The sequence below is a fragment of the Callospermophilus lateralis genome, unplaced genomic scaffold, assembly GCF_048772815.1.
Source record: "Callospermophilus lateralis isolate mCalLat2 unplaced genomic scaffold, mCalLat2.hap1 Scaffold_63, whole genome shotgun sequence".
In the NCBI taxonomy this organism is placed as follows: domain Eukaryota; kingdom Metazoa; phylum Chordata; class Mammalia; order Rodentia; family Sciuridae; genus Callospermophilus; species Callospermophilus lateralis.
This window is the reverse complement of record NW_027514713.1, coordinates 11921150-11928975: the sequence shown is the minus strand read 5'-3', so window position 1 is coordinate 11928975 and position 7826 is coordinate 11921150. Positions and strand designations below refer to the sequence as shown.

Below are 7826 nucleotides of genomic sequence, written 5' to 3'. Positions count from 1 at the left end.
TCTGCTGAAAAAATGAGAGCAATAATGAAGTTTAACTGTATAATAAAGAACTAGGATGGCATATAACTTTAAACAGAATATATGCATGTTTGTGTGGCACACACATCAGTTATTTATTCTTCTAATATCCTTTAACCAGAACTTCCATGGGGTACTTTTCATTGATATTCTTTACTTAGTCCACAGTCCCCTTAATAAATTATAATCTCCTTCCCAAGTTCAATACTGCATTGCTCATATTCTATGTCTCATTATAGTGTGTAACCCAGTGTCAAACTTTCCTTTATTAGAAATTTTATTCTCAACTGTTAGTTTGCCTTTTAAGTACATAACAGTTACTTTTCTGGCCTTTCTAGATACCTTTTCAAAGAAAGTCCTCCTCAGAGTCTATTTTTTAATTTCTCATTTTCGTATTACATAATTTCCCTGGTGGTTCATGTTCATTTTCCCATTCCTCAGATTATGAGTATATGAGGACAGTTCCCAAATCACATTTCTATGTCTAACTTTTATGTCTTGCATTTCCAACTGCCTAGCATATATTTCCAAGTAAGTGTTCAGCCAGTAGAGCAAACATAGATATTCATATATTGGAAAGATTTTTAAGGCACTTAATAGCAGACACTGTGCTAGGCATTATAGTGACCAGTAGAAAGCATAAGGCCCCTGCTCTATGAAGCTTATATACTATGGGTCAGGAATTACCTAAAGAGCCTATGGGAAGGAGAACAGAAAGTCCAAGGATGTAAAGATCAAGATCTTTCTAGCTGAAGGGGGAAGTAATGGAACACATAAGAAGCAGGCACAGGATAGATTTGCATGACTTGTAAGCCAGAAATGTTTAAGCAAGCTTAGTCATCTTTGCCTTGAAAAGATTACTGTGGATCTGGGAATGTATCACATGTTTGGAGAGCAATGGTGAATTAAAGATAAAGGTTATTTGGAATATTTTGTAGGCAAAATGGACAGGATTGGGTTATAAGTAAATATGGGGTGTCATGTAAGAGATGACATGAATCATTTCAAGGCTTCTGGTTTGTGGTACCATTCACTGAGGTGGGGACTGTTGGACAAGGACCAGGGGTAAATGCTAAGATCAGTGCTAAATAGGTAGTTGGATATCTTGACTGATACTTTATAGTATCTGGTGTGGAGATATGATTTTTAAGTTTTATATGATGATGATAACAAGGCTTGGGTGTGATTTCCTAGGAAAAGAGAATATAGTGAAAAGGAGCAGAGTCAAGACAAAACCTCCAGAAACCAAGGCCTGTTAGAGATTGTGCCAGAAGATATGGCTGAGAAGGAGGGGCCAGAGTAGCAGGAGTAAAACCAGCAGTGGAAGACAATGTTTTCAGAAGGAGGAAATACTGAACATTGTACATGCAGTTCAATAAATTAAGGAAGAATTACAAAATAGTCAAAGGACCTAGTGGAGTAGAGGCCTTGAGACATTAATACTACAGATGGAATGATGGTGTGGAAGCCAGTTTAGAGATACCTGAAAGGGAGGGAGAGAGAATAAAAGGAGAGGGCCAGCATATGTAGCTCTGGAAGGAAGATGAGATAGGAAAGATGCGAAGAGGAGACATGGTGTCCATGGTGGTGTGTCTTTTTTTTTTTTTAAAGAGAGAGTGGGGAGAGAGAGAGAGAGAGAGAGAGAGAGAGAGAGAGAGAGAGAGAATTTTTTAATATTTATTTTTTAAGTGGTGTGTCTTAATTGGAGCTTCTGGGACACATTTAAATGTGCATGGGAAGGGTCCAGTTAGGAGGAAAATGGAGATTCATAAGTTTTCTAAGAGGACTTTGCTTCGAATTCCCAACTCTCCAATCTTCCATAGTCCTCTCAGATTACCCCAAATGGAGATTTCTATTCCAGTACAAGTGTGAATACATTTGTAATCAATATTTTAATTTAATTCTTTCAGATTTACCCAAATAGAAACTAAAGGTATTTACTGAGAGTGATAAAAATTCTGTGAATGTTTATGTGTGAATATGTGCACATTCAGGCATGTTTGGGAAGGGGTGTTTGTAAAAGTTTCAAGACTCTAGGGAAGTAGTGTAGTCATATTTCACTAATTTGAAGTTTTGAAAACAATTCCAAAATCAGTTTTATTATTCATTTATCTTTCACATAAAAAGTGCACACTTTGAAAACCTTAAATTGTTATCACAACTTGAAGCAAAATAATTTTCAGGGAAAAAAGGAACTCTTTTCCATTTAAATCAGTCTTGGTATTTGCAGGTAAGACCAAAGATGTCATAAAACTCGAATGTCTAAACTTTTGTTTATCAAATGTAAATACAAGAATACTTAAGGAAATCAGCTTACATCAAGGAAGAGGTCTATAGCATACTGTCACCCATACTTAGTAGTCCACATGGAACTCCTTCTAGACAGAGACTTGGAAGAAGGGATGTGAAAGAATGCTAAGGAAAGCCATCTACCCTCAGGGGTAGATGGGGTTTAGTCATGGTCCACCATTCTGTCCTGCCACACCAAAGTTTGTTTCCACAATGCTGACAGGATGCCTCTAGAGCAAGACTGGCACAAAGTCAAAGAAAGAATTGCTGAGAAGACTGGATCATGAAGAAATTTCACTGTGACCAGAATCTGAAAAATTATATACAGTACCACTGAGAGTCAAAGAATGATCTGCATGAGAAATAAAACAACATAAGTTAGGCATTCTAGGTTCACAACATCACAATGAAGTCCACCAAATACCAGCAACAAAGAAAGTAGCCATGGATTATCACCATTGAAGTAGGGTTTCATTAACAAAGTGAATACAACATTAAAGTAAGTGTTTAACCTGATGGAGCTAAATCATGTAATTAAATGTTAAAAAGGGACACATACATCTGTGTTTGTGTGTGTGTGTGTGTGTGTGTGTGTGTGTGTCTGTGTACTGTCATAAGTGTATGTATACTGTCATAAAAGCTATGAAATGATGCAGAAACCAATGCATAACTTGAGTATTTTTAGCTCCCTTGGCTTTGAATTACACTACTATTATAACCCATAAAGGGACACTGGGTCTGGGAGCAGTGACACACGCCTGCAATCCCAGTAGCTCTGAAGGCTGAGACTTGAGGATCATGAGTTCAAAGCCAGCCTCTGCAAAAGTGATGTGCTAAGCCACTCAGTGAATCTCTAAATAAAATACCATATAGTACTGTAGATGTGACTCAGTGGTTGAAAGCCCCTGAGTTCAATCCACATCACCCTCCCTATGAAAAGTAGAAATTGGGCTGGAGACAAAACTCAGTAGTGCTTGCCTAGCATATACCCATGGCCTGGGTTTGAATTCCAATATTGGGAAAAAAATAAAAACAACTGAGTAGACTTGAAAGTAAGATTTTTTCCAAACTTCAAACTCATTAATCTTGTTTTTAATTTTTAGAGTGATAAGTGCAGCAGAGAAAAATTGAACTGAAGATTGTCTCCAAGACAATAAGAAATAACACCTGAAGAGTGTCTCTTTGGAATTTTGCTACTCATTTTTCAACATTAGGAATGTATTAGGAGTATGGGGTTGTGGCTCAGTGGTAGAGTGCTTACCTAGGACATGTGAGTCCCTGGGTTCCATCCTCAGCACAAATAAAAATAAATAAATAAAAGAAATGCATTGTTTCCAATCACAACTAAATAAAGAAATACATAAATAAGTGAAGAATGTGTTAGCTGAATCACATGAAAAGCTAATTGTTTAGGATACAATGTATACTTTCCCCAAGACCATCATTGTAAAATGCCTCAACACATCTCCATTTCCTGTCCTAAACAGATCATATAACATTAATGCAGAAGAGCTCTTTGAAAACATAAAACATGCTGATACTCTAGATTTATTTTTTCATTATATTAATATGAGTCTTGATTATCTTTTTATTGTTATTCTTAAAGAGACTACATTTTAGGCAATCAAAATCTTTTCCTTCTATGGGCAATCAAAATCTTTTCCTTCTATGGATTCATTCTTATATTAAAAATAGTTAATTTTCTGAGTAGCGGTGCTGGGCGCTGGGGCTGGCGTGGGGTCCGCGCTCTTTGCTCTGGTAACCCCAGGAGAGCTGCGGAAGCAGGAGATGCTGAAGGAGATGCCCGAGCAGGACCCTCGACCCAGGGATGAAGGGAAGAGGAACCAGCAGCTAGTGATGGCCACGCTGCAGGAGGCCGCGGCCACGCAGGAGAACGTAGGGTGGAGGAAGAACTGGTTGGTTGGCGGCGGCGGCGGCGGGAGATCAGCATGATGCCAGACCTGTCCGAGTGGGCGCTACGACCTTGGTTTGAGCGCAGATCACAAGCAGCCTTTCAGCTCCGTGAAACCGGCGGGGAATCCGGACCTCGGATGCCGCACTCCAGGTCCTGGAGAGCGGCCGCCGGGTGAGCATCATACCCCCTCCAACTCTGCGCTGATTGCTTTAACGTCCACATCATCCGCCAAAGTCGTGTCCGGGGTCGGTTGTGGTGAACAGAAAGAACCAATAAATTCTGTGCCTCCTAAGTGAGCCGTGCAGTCACATGCCTACTGGTGCTGAGAGAGATGTGCAGGTCATCGCTCAAGCCGGCTTGGGGAGCTCTGCTGAGCAGGGCTCCGGCCTACCCCGCCCCATTGTCTGAAGTTCTATGGGCTTAGTAACCACATTTTCAAAACAGGTCTTGTTATGTAAGCGTTGCTTCTGGGGAAAACCAAGCGACATTCCCGAAATCGAAACTATTCTGGAAAAGCTTGTTAGCAATGGATACTCATAGATGACATCTGTTCTTTGAGGGAGGTTGAAGAGGGGCATCTAGCACATATATGCCTTCTGTGGCCATTACTTAATCTCTGGTTAAAGAGGTTTAGAGAGGCTGATTTACTAGGGGTGGTGAAAGAAGCATACTTTTAGTCAAGATGTGGTTCAACTCCCGAATGTTACAAAACCTGAGTCTGCCCTATTTTGTAAAAGGTCATAACTATCTCCAGGGTTATCAATTGATTATCCCTAACTCTGTGGCTCATACCTGTAATCCAACAGACCTGGGAGGCTGAGGCAAGAGGATCACAAGTTCAAGGCCAGCCTCTGCAACTCAGTGAAACCCTGGCTGAGAATGTGGCTTAGTAAAAAGCACCTCTGGGGTCAATCCTCTGTACCAAACAATATAAATAAATAAAGGGGCTGGTAATGTTCCTTCATATTACTCCTAGGTTCAATTCTGGATACCTCAAATAAAAATAGGCTAGCCTGCATGATGGTGCACATTTGTAATCCCATCGCCTGAGGAGGCTGAGGTAGGAGGATCTCAAGTTCCAGGCCAGCCTGGATAATTTAGTCAAGACTCCCGTCTCAAAATAAAAATGAAAAGGACTGCAATATTGCTTAGTGGTAGAGCATTTGCCTATCATGTGCAAGGCCCCAAGTTCAATCCCAATACTAGACAGGGTGTGGGGGAATAGATTTAGAAATGTAAAGGGCCTGACATAGCAATGTAATGGGTCCTCTCCCCTCTAAAGGTTCACACTGTAGTTCTGAATCCAGTTATAGGACCTATGGGAAATGCCACTGAGAATGAGATAAATCACTGGGGTTGCAGCCCCATTGTAGTCAGGTCACTCCCCTGTTCATTTTTGGTGCTGGAGATGTTTGAACCTAGGTCCTCAGGCATGCTAAGCACATGCTCTACTAACAAACTACACCCTCCAGCTTCTTTTTTTTCTTATCAGTGGACTTTATTTATGTGGTGCTGAGGATTGAACCCAGTGCCTCATGCATGCTAGGCAAGCGCTCTACCCCTGAGCCACAACCCCGGCCCTTCCTTTGTTTTATACCCTGTGGTTCCCAAGCAAGACTGCAATTGACAGAAAACACTGCTTTTATTGAATTGAGTCAAAACAATAAATAAAAGTTGTATAACACTGTGATGAACAGTTTATAATCAGAGATGAATGCTGGTGCTTTTTTCAGCTGCTGGATTGTAGAGTCATGTTCAATACATTTGTTGTGATCTTTATGGTGTAAAAAAAAATAAAAATAGTTAATTTTCTTCCACATAATTCTCCAGGTTCACCATGTCCTTAAATCTCCTTTGTTACTAAAATATTTGTGAAAATCTCAAGGAAGAGGCTTGTCTTGATATGTTTAATAGAAAAGAAAAGCAAACTTTCTCAGGATTTGCTTTTTTCTTTTCTATAATGTATTAAAGACACCACAGTAGATATATTTCCTAAATATATTATCTTTATGTATAAATATTTAGAATATATATATGTATTATAAGTGCTCCTAACTGAAGTATGTTTCCAACTATATAATAAACAGGTATTTACTAATTTAGAGTTTACACCTGGGTTTAAAAGATTTAACATATTCTTATATGAAATATATTTTTATAAACAAAAACTACAAATTCTAATAAGCAAGATTTAAATCCCTCCCTGAAATTTTGCTAAAAAACACCCAAACCAAAACCAAAATCAAAACAAAAAACAATAAGAAAACACTGCTTAGAAAAATAATCACTCAGATGGAGCACCTGACATTGGAGGAATTCTCCCATTTCCTTCATCTTTTGAGATGAAGCAAAACTGGGGTGGGAAAGAGAGGAATCATCCCATGGGTCAGGGGTGCCTTGATTCTCTAATTACCATTTTCACTCTCAAGAGAAGAGGAGGTACTGGTTAATACCCAGAGCCAGAACATCTTAGCTGACTTCCACTACCACCTAACAACCAAATGAGAAATGAATTGAGACATATCCACCATTTAACAAGGGCCTAGAACTGACACCCACACAAAATGCACAGATGCCTGAAATGTATACAAAGAAAAGCAGTTGGGTAAAAATGGGAGTTCATATCCCACTTGAATCAAAGTGTGAAATATGATATATCAAGAACTATGTAATGTTTTGAACAACCTACAATAAAAATTAATTAAAAAAAAAAAAGAAAAGCAGTCATTTGTTGAGCGAGTGAATTCTACTACTTGATTAAACTTTTAGATCTTCCTCAAAAGAAAACTAATTCTTAGCTCTTTTGCTAATGATTGACACCCACCCTTTCAATGTAAAGGGCAGGAGGAGGAAGGAACATGGAGAGCTATGGGGAAGAGAATTATCATCTATTCTAACATAAGAAAGTATCCATATAAGGAGAATATTTAGATTGCCTAAAACACAAGACCCATATTAACACAGTGGAAATATAAATCAGGAACATCAGTAAATTTTTTTTTTGTTTCCAAAGAGCTCTTTTTCTGTATTAATATTTTTTGATCAAAATTAGTTATAAGGAATTTTCACATAAAGAGTATCTTTTATAAACAGGGCCAATATAAACCTTAAATTTTAGAATGATTTTATATTTATTAATTTAATTATAAGTCCAAGTTTAAAAAAAAATAAAATGTGATGGATTTCAAATGTCCAATCTCCAAACCAACTTATGAGAGGTTCTTGAAGGTAAGGATTAAGAATCAGATAAAATAACTGCTCACTGAGAGTTAATGGCAATCTAGCAAGGGTTTGATTACCAGCATGGTGTTTAAAACCTCAGTCATTTATAAACTACCACATTTTAAAAAAATATATGATGTCCCTAGAAGGAGATGATTTCTAATCTGTAACATACACTGAATCTGAAGACTGATATGTGCTCTTACTTGATGATTGAAAACATTGAATTAAAATTCTTGCATTCCCTAAGGTGCAATGCTATCTTGATAAAATGCTTAATGAGCTTCATCCTCTTCAGCTGGTTTGTCTCTAGAAGAATTTCAGATGCCATCCAAAATGTCTCCTGGTTAATGACTTCTTCATATTTCTTCAGGTTGTGACA

The 7826-nt window shown here is 38.3% G+C and overlaps 1 pseudogene; it reads left to right on the top strand.

Annotated features, from left to right (window-relative positions):
* The first annotated feature begins 3975 nt into the window (after positions 1-3975).
* LOC143389608 (ubiquinol-cytochrome-c reductase complex assembly factor 3 pseudogene) lies at positions 3976-4260 on the top strand (annotated as a pseudogene).
* Positions 4261-7826: the final 3566 nt, after the last annotated feature.